At 38.0% G+C, this 12,854-nt stretch overlaps 1 pseudogene; it reads left to right on the forward strand.

Moving 5' to 3' along the window:
- Positions 1-8,795: 8,795 nt before the first annotated feature.
- On the forward strand, positions 8,796-9,724 carry LOC138080047 (olfactory receptor 2A1/2A42-like; annotated as a pseudogene).
- The last annotated feature ends 3,130 nt before the right edge of the window (positions 9,725-12,854 follow it).

Here is a 12,854-nt window from a genome sequence, read left to right on the forward strand (position 1 = left end):
TATCACTACAAATCTCAGAAAGAGAAATAAATATTCTCTGTTAATGCTAAAAATACACGCTCATCACTCATATTCTGTATGAGTAATTAGATGCACATTTTATAAACAAAATATGCAAAGGTGTTTAAGGTTTGGTTATTTTTGTGTTATTGGTGGAGAAATAACCATGTGATAAAGATTTACTTGAAAAAGATGACACTAGAAAAGAGAAGAAAGAAATTTCTGTTTCGTGGATTTAAATGGAACATTTAGAAATTTTCCAAGCTGAAGGAAACCATTGTAGGTATATTATGGAACGGTGTTACATTTCAGAATTATCAGCATATTGGTTATTGTATAAATTATGCATTTATATTATGGCAGGCATAGTCACAATATATGCTAAATCTATGAGAACATATTTATTACAGTGTGTTATGAAGCCAAATGGACACTAAATCCATGTCTTATATTTATCTTTCATTAAGTGTAGCATTAAAAACTATCAGGCATCTAGAATGTACTCAATAAATATGAGTAACTTACATTTTCTGTAGGTTGGAGGATAAGTTTTTATGATGGGGATGGAAAGAGTAAAGAAAGGGACCAAGATGTTAAGAAGTGGAATAGCAAGGAAGGAGAATGAGATCATCAATAATTCTTTACATTTTATTTTTATAGGATGTTTCCATTTTACATGCACATTTTCAATATATATCCCCACTCTTTCTCCTTCAGCATATTTTCACAGTCATGTCTTCACAGAGCCCAGAACCATCAGCCTGCTTCACTATGTACTTCCACAGTACCTGGTATATAGGAAGCACTCAATAGTATGATCAATTATTATTAACCTTTAACAGATTCTCAAATAGCTTTTCATTACGTGAAACTGACAGTTCTTTGTGCTCAGCAGTAGTTCTTATATCTGGGAAAAGTCACTTATCAGTCCTTACCCAATACAACAACTTTGCGAAGTCTTGGCTTAGCCCTACATAAGCACTAAGATGAATTAGCTTTCAGTTCTTTCTTATTACTTGCAAGTAAACACCCTTACAGTTCAACTGAGCTATGGACAAACATGGATGATCATCTTAGGAGTTCTTCGTCACACATGCCTACTACTTTAGAAAAGAACTTTCCAGCTCCCTATTGCCTCAAGATTTATTTTTTAAGATACAGGTTTCATCAGGTTCTGATGTTTTATTTATATGTGAAATGATTTCCTTCTTAAATATTTACTTTAGAACTTTAGAGTCACCTGATTATTTATTAACCAGATAATAATTTGGCATTTTTTAACTCTGGAACTGTACATATATGAATTAATAGACATCACTATGCTTATAAGTTATGCTTGGAACTATGATACTTCCCCTTTAACCCCACCAGCAGTTTAATCTGCTTGCATTCCATTTGACTGTTTTGAACTAATATTAGATATGTAGGTAGCAAATAAAAATAAGAAAAAATAAAGAAGTATATCCAAAATTTAATTACTTAAAACAATTTATAAATTCTTTAGTTATTCTCATCAAAAATTTTATTTATTTATTTATTTTTTATTCTTATCAAAATTTTAAAATCCTACTTTAGTCCAAATCATCAGGGTGAAATTCTTTTGAATTTCTGTACTTTGTTTGGGACAAATGAGCTGAACTCAAAATAGTGAGAGTAGAACATATTTTAAAAGACACCAGGGGCGGTCCTAAGATGGCAGAGGAATAGGACGGGAAGACCACTTTCTCCCTCACAAATTCCTCAAAAGAATATTTCAACACTGAGCAAACTCCACAAAACAACTTCTGAATGCTGGCAGAGGACATCAGGCAACCAGAAAAGCAGACCATTGTCTTCGAAAACAGATGACATGATCCTCTACATAGAAAACCCTAAAGACTCCACCAGAAAATTACTAGAGCTATTCAATGAATATAGTAAAGTTGCAGGATATAAAATCAACACACAGAAGTCCCTTGCATTCCTATACACTAATAATGAGAAAGTAGGAAAAGAAATTAAGGAAACAATTCCATTCACCTTTGCAACGAAAAGAATAAAATACTTAGGAATATATCTACCTAAAGAAACTAAAGACCTATATATAGAAAACTATAAGACACTGATGAAAGAAATCAAAGAGGACACTAATAGATGGAGAAGTATACCATGTTCATGGATCGGAAGAATCAATATAGTGAAAATGAGTATACCACCCAAAGCAATCTACTGATTCAATGCAATCCCTATCAAGCTACCAGCGATATTTTTCACAGAACTGGAACAAATAATTTCAAGACTTGTGTGGAAATACAAAAAAACTCGAATAGCCAAAGCAATCTTGAGAAAGAAGAATGGAACTGGAGGAATCAACTTGCCTGACTTCAGGCTCTACTACAAAACCACAGTCATCAAGACAGTATGGTACTGGCACAAAGACAGAAATATAGACCAATGGAACAAAATAGAAAGCCCAGAGATAAATCCACGTACCTATGGACACCTTATCTTCGACAAAGGAGGCAAGAATATACAATGGAGAAAAGACAATCTCTTTAACAAGTGGTGCTGGGAAAACTGGTCAACCACTTGTAAAAGAATGTAACTAGATCACTTTCTAACACCGCACACGAAAATAAACTCAAAATGGATTAAAGATCTAAATGTAAGACCAGAAACTATAAAACTCCTAGAGGAGAACATAGGCAAAACACTCTCCTACATAAATCACAGCAGGATCCTCTATGATTCACCTCCCAGAATTCTGGAAATAAAAGCAAAAATAAACAAATGGGATCTAATTAAAATTAACAGCTTCTGCACAACAAAGGAAAATATAAGCAAGGTGAAAAGACAGCCTTCAGAATGGGAGAAAATAATAGCAAATGAAACAACTGACAAACAACTAATCTCAAAAATATACAAGCAACTTATGCAACTCAATTCCAGAAAAATAAATGACCCAATCAAAAAATGGGCCAAAGAACTAAATAGACATTTCTCCAAAGAAGACATACAGATGGCTAACAAACACATGAAAAGATGCTCAATGTCACTCATTATTAGAGAAATGCAAATCAAAACCACAATGAGGTACCACTTCACACCAGTCAGAATGTCTGCGATCCAAAAATCTGCAAGCAGTAAATGCTGGAGAGGGTGTGGAGAAAAGGGAACCCTCTTGCACTGTTGGTGGGAATAAAAACTAGTACAACCACTATGGAAAACAGTGTGGAGATTCCTTAAAAAATTGCAAATAGAACTGCCATATGACCCAGCAATCCCACTTCTGGGCATACACACCGAGGAAACCAGAATTGAAAGAGACACATGTACCCCAATGTTCATCGCAGCACTGTTTATAATAGCCAGGACATGGAAACAACCTAGATGTCCATCAGCAGATGAATGGATAAGAAAGCTGTGGTACATATACACAATGGAGTATTACTCAGCCATTAAAAAGAATACATTTGAATCTGTTCTGGTGAGATGGATGAAAATGGAGCCGATTATACAGAGTGAAGTAAGCCAGAAAGAAAAACACCAATACAGTATACTAACACATATATGTGGAATTTAGAAAGATGGCAATGATGACCCTGTATGCAAGACAGCAAAAAAGACACAGATGTGTATAGCAGACTTTTGGACTCAGAGGGAGATGGAGAGGGTGGGATGATTTGGGAGAATGGCATTGAAACATGTATACTATCATGTAAGAATCGAATCACCAGTCTATGTTTGATGCAGGATACAGCATGCTTGGGGCTGGTGCACGGGGATGACCCAGAGGGATGTTGTGGGAGGGAGGTAGGAGGGGGTTTCATGTTTGGGATCACATGTACACCCGTGGTGGATTCATGTCAATGTATGGCAAAACCAATACAGTATTGTAAAGTAAAATAAAGTAAAAATAAAAATTTTTTAAAAAGACAAGGAAAAAATAAAATAAAATAAAAGACACCAGACCTGAGATAAGAACATCACAATGTAGATGTTTACTCATTTGTTTATGTTTATTACTTTGCCACTCAACAAATATTAATTAACTGCCAGGGGTATAAAAATGAACAAGCCTATTCCTGTGCTTTAAAATAAATCAAATTTGAAATAAATATGGCTACTGTGCTTAAAAGAATATACACGCATTCTGACCTTTTTCATCTGTCTTTCAATTTCACTATAAAAAAAATCATGATTTGTACTATATTTCTTTTTCCATTTATATTTTCCTGTGAAGGAAAATTGGAAAAGGAAATTGCCGTTTCAGAAGGGCATGGATTTAAATATATTGTATATCTTTCACAGTCAAATATTCTTACATGTTTTATGTGCTTAAAAAATACAGAAACAGTGTTATGCATAGAAATGTGTAATATTAACCTAAAGTCAAATAATCCCTGGTAATATATAAGGACTTTTTATTGTATTAGTTAGGTTACTTTTGTGTCCAGGCAATTTGACAACTTATGAATAATGTTTAGGAGGAAACAGACATCTCATCTGTCATTGTTAGGAAGGGATCCATTTCTTTCCGAGTTTTGCTTTAGTGAGGTTACTTTGGTCCGGGATCTGGTCCTCAATTTTTAGATCCAGCTTTGGAAAGTGTTCAGGAACTATGTCATGCTATGTAAACCACAATTGGATAATGCATAAGCCAGAACATCTAAATGTTCATTCATTTAGAATTTGAAATGCAATTGCATAATAAGCAAACAACTTTGCTGATTGATGCCTTCATCTTATTCCCTGGTCAGCTGGTAAAGAATCCACCTGCAATGCAGAAGACCTGGGTTTGATCCCTGGCTTGGGAAGATCCCCAGGAGAAGGGAAAGGCTTCTCACTCCAGTATTCTGGCCTGGAGAATTCCATGGACTGAATAGTCCATGGGGTCGTAAAGAGTTGGACACAACTGAGCGTTCTCTTCAGTGTTAAGTTAACTGGTGAATTGGTGAACACAAAATCAGAGCAGGAGGGCTAATCAGGGATCTTACTGACTAGCGTTATTGAGTACTGGTCATCCAAACCATCCATCTAGACTGTGGACATAGAATTTCCTGATGCGTAGAATCCTGTGTCAACTGGTCAGTCTTCCCCTTCCCTGAAGGTCTTTAAGACGCACAGACAGCGCTGCCTCTCTGACCTTATGTCTGTGCTCTGTACTGAGCAGCTCCTGTCTTTCACCCACAGTCTTTCTCTAACAGGTAACTCACTCAACTGAATACATTTGGGTTCAATCGCATCTTTCTGTCCTGCCTCCCTGATACTGATTCAAAGCACCTTAGGTGGACTTCTGGAGATTCCCAAAATGCTTCAGTCATGTGTGTCTTGGTATTATCTTCTTTTTAACCTATAGGTTGTTATTCTCATCACTTTGGTATATGCTTCCAAGTTTCTCTCTCAAAATTCAATTCTGTCTCTTACATCCATGTTGATATCTCCACAGGTATTGAGGACAGCTAAATTAGGTGTGGCCAAAAACAGCACCTTTTTCAACACTAATCCTAAAAGTGTAGCTAAACCTCAAGTTACTTGTTTTTGCAATGGCACTGACAAATGTTTGCACTAGAAATAATGTTGAATTTTGACATAGTTTGTAGAGGAGACTATCATCCAAGATACAAGGTAAGGAAAAACAGTTTAATTTACCAAACCACAAATTCATAGACTAGACATCTTACCACTATACATACTAATGCTGCCATTTGTCAAGAGGCAAGCTGAATTTATCATTGTTTCTGTTAGATACTTATAAAGTATGTATTAATCCTTACTGCTTATTTCAGTTACTTTTTTTTTTTTTGCTTAAATGGTAATATGTTTTGGATTTCAGATATAAAACATTTCCCAAATATGAAGGACTGAATCAATAGTAAGATGGGTCTAGTTCCTGATTCTAAGCTATGATCAATCTTATCTCTTTTAAAAAATGTTTTCCAGTTTTATTGAGATATCATTAACATACAGTATTATCTAAATTTAAGGTATACACTGTAATGATTTGAGTTGCAAATATTGTACGATGATCACCACAATAGTAAACATCTATCATAGTAAACATCTATCATAGCATATAGTTAATTGGTACTCTAGCATAAATTTATTTTTAAATTTTAAAACTAAAAAATGAATTTAAAAATCCATCTCACATATTGATAACCATAAAAAGAGAAACTGTTTTTTTTCTTGTGGTTAGAAGTCATAGGGTCATTACTCTCTTACACCTTTTAAATATACCATAGAATAATGTCAATTATATTCATTATGTTAGCTATAGTCACTAGTCCCTATTGAGTATGTTCATCTAGTTTCTGCTCCATACCTACCCTTCGATCCTTAACCACAAATTTAATCCCTTGTCTATAAGTTTGGTGGTTGGTTTTTAGCTCCCACATACAAATGAGATCATGCAGTATTTGTCTTTCTCTGTCTCATTTATCTCACTAAGCAGAATGCCCTCAACGTCCGTTCATGTCACAAATGGCAGGACTCCCATCTTTTTGTGCTGAACACACACACACACTCCCTACTTCTTATCCTCTCATCTGCTGGTGAACACTTAGGTAATTTCCATGTCTTCACTATTGTGAGTAATGCTGATATGAACATGGGGGCACAGGTAAGTTTTTGAGTTAGTGTTTATTTTTCCTTCAGATAAATGCCCAGGAGAAATTGCTAGATCGTATGGTAATTGCATTTTTATTTTCAGGTAAAACTTCCATATTGTTTTAAACAGTAACTGTAACAATTTTCACTTCCACCAACAGTGTAAAAGGATCCCTTTTTTCACATCTTTGTCAACATTTGTCATCTTTCATCTTTTTGATCATAACCATTCTATCAGGCGTGATGCGATATGTCACTGTGATATTGATTTGCATGTGTCTGATATTGAGTGATACTGAGTAACATTTCAGGTCCCTTTGGTTATCTGTATGTATTCTTTAAGAAAATGTCCATTCAGATTCTTTATTCACATTTAGATTGGATTATTGGCAACAAAGTTCCATCTAGTATGGCTATAGTTTTTCCAGTAGTCATGTATGGATGTGAGAGTTGGACTATAAAGAAAGCTGAGCACCAAAGAATTAATGCTTTTGAACTGTGGTGTTGGAGAAGACTCTTGAAAGTCTCTTGGACTGCAAGGAGATCCAACCAGTCCATTCTGAAGGAGATCAGCCCTGGGATTTCTTTGGAAGGAATGAGGCTAAAGCTGAAACTCCAGTACTTTGGCCACCTGATGCAAAGAGCTGACTCATTGGAAAAGACTCTGATGCTGGGAGAGATTGGGGGCAGGAGGAGAAGGGGACGACAGAGGAGGAGATGGCTGGATGGCATCACCGACTCAATGGACATGGGTTTGAGTGGACTCCAGGAGTTGGTGATGGATGGGAAGGCCTGGCATGCTGCAGTTCATGGGGTCACAAAGAGTCGGACACGACTGAGTGACTGAACTGAAGTGATTGGCTTTTTTGCTGCTGAGTTGTATGGGGTTTTTTAAATATATATTTTGAATATTAACCCCTTGTTCAATATATATGGTTTGCAAGTATGTTTTCCCCTGCCTTTTGTTGTCTTTTCATTGTGTTAATCTTTTTATTCCTTTCCTGTGCAGAACCTTTTTAGTTTGAGGTAGTTCCACTTGTTTATTTTTTATTTTGCTTTAGATATTATGTCAAAAAATTCATTGCCAAGAGCCATGTCAAGGATTGTTTATTTTATGTTTCATTTATTTCTTTGTAGTTTCAGTTCTTTTGTTTAAGACTTTAATCCACTGTGTGCTAATTTTTGTGAGTGGTGTAGGATAGGAGTCTACTTTCATTCTTTTATATATGAATATCCAATTTGCACATTTACTGAAGAGACGGTCCTTTTTCCACTGGGTATTCTTGGCTCCCTTGTTAAATATTAGTTGAATGTATTTGCAGGGATTTATTTCTGTGCCCTCAATCCTGTTTAATTGGTCTGTGTTTCTGTTTTTAGGCCAGTAATGTACTGTTTTGACTACTGTAACTTTGTAATATAGCTTGAGATCTAGAAGTAGAAAGCATGAAGCTTTGATCTTTCTCAGGATTGCCTTGGCTATTCTGGGATTTTGGCAATTCCTTAAAAATCTAGGATTATTTTTCTAATTCTGTTAGAAATACCATGGGAATTTTGATAGGGGCTGCATTGAATCCATCTATGGCTTTTGGCAGCATGTACTAATTCATCCAATCCGTGAACATGGGATTTAAATGCCAATTACAACTGATTCTTTCTACTACCAGGTAGTTCTCCCACTGATTTCAACATAAGGAGCTCTTCAGTTCAGTTCAGTTCAGTCGCTCAGTCATGTCCGACTCTTTGCGACCCCATGAATCGCAGCACGCCAGGCCTCCCTGTTCATCACCATCTCCCGGAGTTCACTCAGACTCTCTGATCTCCAGTAGCATATTGGACACCTTAGACAATCCATATTTCATGATTATTTTCTCATAATTTGGTTTGATATTTCTTAATTTCAGGAGAGTGTCAGTGGCTCTAGGTAAGTCTTTATTGATGACATTTCTCTTCTGTAAAATTGAATATGAGATTGAAAGTTTAATTTATTGGACACAACTTTATTTAGATAGATAAGTCTGTCTGTCTTTCCTTTTCTGCTTCCTTCTTCCTTCCTTTCCCCTTCCTAAACTTTCTATTCTTTCTTTCCTTATTTATAATTCAATGAGTTCTTAAAGATGTTTATTAATAGTTTTCCATATACCAAAAATATATGAAGTATTAAATAAAATAGATGTCGCATAGCTGTCTGATTCTCTCTTAATAGTGAAATGGAGAAAAATCAGATGATGGTTAGAGAGTTCATCCTACTAGGATTTTGTCTTGGTCCAAGGATCCGCTTATTCCTCTTTGGGCTCTTCTCCCTGTTTTATGCCCTCACCCTGCTGGGGAACAGGGTCATCCTGGAGCTCATCTCACTGAACTGCAGACTGCACACCCCCATGTAATTCTTCCTCTCATACCTGGCCATTATTGACATGGCCTATGCCTGCAGCACAGTGCCCCAGATGCTGGTCAACCTCTTGAGTCCAGCCAAGCCCATCCCCTTTGCTGGCTGCATCACACAGACCTTTCTCTTTCTGAGTTTCACTCACACTGAGTGTCTGCTCCTGGTGGTTATGTCCTATGACCGGTATGACCATCTGCCACCCTCTCTGATATTCTGTCATTGTGAGCTGGAGAGTCGGCATCAGCCTGGTAGGGACTTCCTGGGCGTTTGGCTCCCTCCTGATTCTGGTCCATGTGGGTCTCATCCTGAGGCTGCCCTTCTGTGGGCCTCATGAAATCAACCACTTCTTCTGTGAAATCCTGTATGTCCTCATGCTGGCCTGTGCTGATACCAGGCTCAACCAACTTGTCCTCTTTGCTGCTTCCGTGTTTGTCTTAGTCGGGCCCCTCTGCCTGGTGCTGGGCTCCTATGCGTGCATCCTGGCCTCCATCCTGAGGATCCAGTCTGCTGAGGGCCGCAGGAAGGCCTTCTCCACCTGCTCCTCCCACCTCTGCATGGTCGGGCTCTTCCTTGGAGTGCCATCGTCATGTCCATGGCCCCCAAGTCCCGCCACCTTGAGGAGCAGCAGAAGATCCTTTCCTGTTTTATAATCTTTTCAACCACATGCTGAACCTGCTGATCTACAGCCTGAGGAGCAAAGAGGTCAAGGGTGCCCTGAGGAGAGCACTGTTCAAGGAGAGTCATTTCTAACTGGTGACATTTGAATCCAAAAAAGTTCTCTGCTCTCTTATATGTGCCTTGATGATAGAAGAATAAGATTTCCCTCTTCCTTTGAAGGAAAAGTTTTAGCTATATTGCTTTCATTGATTTTTCTTTCAGATGTGATTTTATTGTTATTGTTCAGTCACTAAGCATGTCCCATGAATTCTATGAACTGCACTCCAGGCTTCCCTGTCTCTCACTGTCTCCCAGAGTTTGCTCAAACTCATGTCCATTGAGTCAATGATGCTATCCAACCATCTCATCTTAGGTCACCCACTTCTCCTGTCCTCAGTCTTTCCCAGCATCACAGTCTTCCAATGAGTCAGCTCTTTACATCAGGTGGCAAAAGTATTGGAGCTTTGACTTCACCATCAATCCTTCCAGTCAACTTTCAGGGTTGATTTCCTTTGGGGTTTACTGGTTTGATGTCCTTGCAGTCCAGGGGACTCTCCAGAGCTTTCGTCAGCAACACACTTCCAAAGCATCAGTTCTTTGGCACTCACCCTTCTTTATGCTCCAGCTCTCATATCAGTACATGACTATTGGAAAAATCATAGCTTGGATTATACTATGATCTTTTTTCTTTGATTGCTCTGAGTTTAATATATCTGAAATTGACATTTATTTAAATTGATTTCCTGAGTCTACAAATTTGAATCATCTTTCCACTGCCCTAACTATATTAGCTCATCAATGGTTTAGGTCACAAGATTTGGAAGAAAAATAGAGTTATGAAAGGAGGTGATCTTGAAAGCCTGGATGCACCCTTGTCCACTCACAAAAATTGCATTCCCCCTGTTCAAGAGTCAGCCAGAGATGTCTAGCTAGTTGTGCTCCATAATGTTGAAAAATCTCATATGAAAATTGTAGAGCCATATTAGGGAGTAGGCTGATAATTATGAAGGAACATAATTAATACAAGGTATTTTGGAGAGCCAAACCAGTCAATCCAAAAGGAATTAGACTGCAAGGTGATCCAACTAGTCAATCCTAAAGGAAATCAGTCCTGAATATTCATTGGAAGGACTGATGCTGAAGCTAAAACTCCAATACTTTGGCTACCTGATCTGAAGAACTGACTCCTTGGGAAAGACCCTGATGCTGGGAAATATTGAAGGCAGGAGAAAGGGACAAGAAAGGATGAGATGGTTGGATCGCATCACCTACACGATGGACATGAGTTTGAGCAAGCTCTGGGAGTTGGTGATGGACAGGGAAGTCTGGCGTGCTTCAGTCCATAGGGGCGCAAAGAGTCAAACACGGCTGAGCGACTAAACTGAACTGAACTGATTTTGGAGAAAGCAGGGAAGATAAAGGGAAAGCTTGCTGATGGGGTGGAAATAGTATGTTGTTTACAGCTTTGGAGGTAAACTGATTAGCTCATGGCTGCTAAAAGAATAAAACTAGGCAGATAATGGGTACAAACAAAAAATTTCTGTTGTTTTTTAGATTCCCAGAAAATTTTGTGGGTTGAATGTATGTTATGTAGATGTACGGACTGTCTCTGAATATTATTTTCTAGTGTCTTTTCAACAGTAATTTCATAGGAAATTCTACCTGATGGTATAAGCAGCTAGCATGGTATGACTGGCTCTTCTGCCTTGTGGTAATTAATTCTGTTTTACAAACCCAATGGTCAGAGTTGAGTCCCATATATTTGATGTAATTTTTCAGAATGTTACTTTTACATCCACTTTATAGCTTGACCTGAGACAAGGATGGCCGCTTTCCCCCGGACTCTTCCTCAATTTCATCATAACACTGAACAGAAGGCTTGTTCAGTAGAATTAGGGTGTGTCCTTCATTTGGGCTTTAATAACTTCTCAACCCTATTCTTAATTACTGTGTGTGGGCAACAGTGCTTACTGAATGTAGAAACAGTGGGCTTTTACAACTAGAGTTAAGGCTTTAATTGACCGCTTCGTGCTGCACACTTCACGCTCATATCGACCATTTACATGGACCATCTCGCTCAGTCATCATAACATATCCCAGAAGAGGGTCCTATTATCAGTCTGTTTTATGTATGCATGTACCAGAAAAACAGTTCAGACCTTTACCTGGACAGTCTGACTCCTGAGCCTTGTGTACTTAACCATAACGATGTCATAGGTCAATATCATTGTAATTCAATAAAGAAGTTTAAGATATCCCAAGGAAGAATATGTTAACTGAAGAAGTATCTCTGCACTGTCTCATATATGCAAAGTGAGCTGCTCTTTGCTCTCTGAGGCCTGGAAGATCAGAGACAATTTATGAGAGGTCAGTTGTCCTGGAAAGTAAAATATATGGACAGAGTTGCAAGAGTTATGGGACTTCTAGAGGAATACAGACCGTGAAGAAGGTGAGAATTAAGTCTACTCTCACTGAGATTGGTGATTTAGTTCAGCTAAGATCAAAAGCTGTTGTTCAAGCTGGTTTTAGAAAAGGCAGAGGAACCAGAGATCAAATTGCCAACATCCACTGGATCATGGAAAAAGCAAGAGAATTCCAGAAAAACATCTATTTTTGTTTTATTGACTATGCCAAAGCATTTGACTGTGTGGATCACAATAAACTGTGGAAAATTCTGAAAGAGATGGGAATACCAGACCACCTGACCTGCCTCTTGAGAAATCTGTATGCAGGTCAGGAAACAACAGTTAGAACTGGGCATGGAACAACAGACTGGTTCCAAGTAGGAAAAACAGTGCGTCAAGGTTGTATATTGTCACCCTGCTTATTTAACTTCTATGCAGAGTACAATATGAGAAATGCTGGACGGGAAGTAGCATAAGCTGGAATCAAGATTGCTGGGAGAAATATCCATAGCCTCAGATATGCAGATGACACCACCCTTATGGCAGAAAGTGAAGAGGAGCTAAAAAGCCTCTTGATAAAAGTGAAAGAGGAGAGTGAAAAAGTTGGCTTAAAGCTCAACATTCAGAAAATGAAGATCATGGCATCTGGTCCCATCACTTCATGCCAAATAGATGGGGAAACAGTGTCAAACTTTATCTTTTTGGGCTCCAAAATCGCTGCAGATGGTGACTGCAGTCGTGAAATTAAAAGATGCTTACTCCTTGGAAGAAAAGTGATGACCAACCTAGATAGCATATTGAAAAGCAGAGACATTACT

Source organism: Capricornis sumatraensis, chromosome 5, assembly GCF_032405125.1.
Source record: "Capricornis sumatraensis isolate serow.1 chromosome 5, serow.2, whole genome shotgun sequence".
In the NCBI taxonomy this organism is placed as follows: Eukaryota; Metazoa; Chordata; class Mammalia; order Artiodactyla; family Bovidae; genus Capricornis; species Capricornis sumatraensis.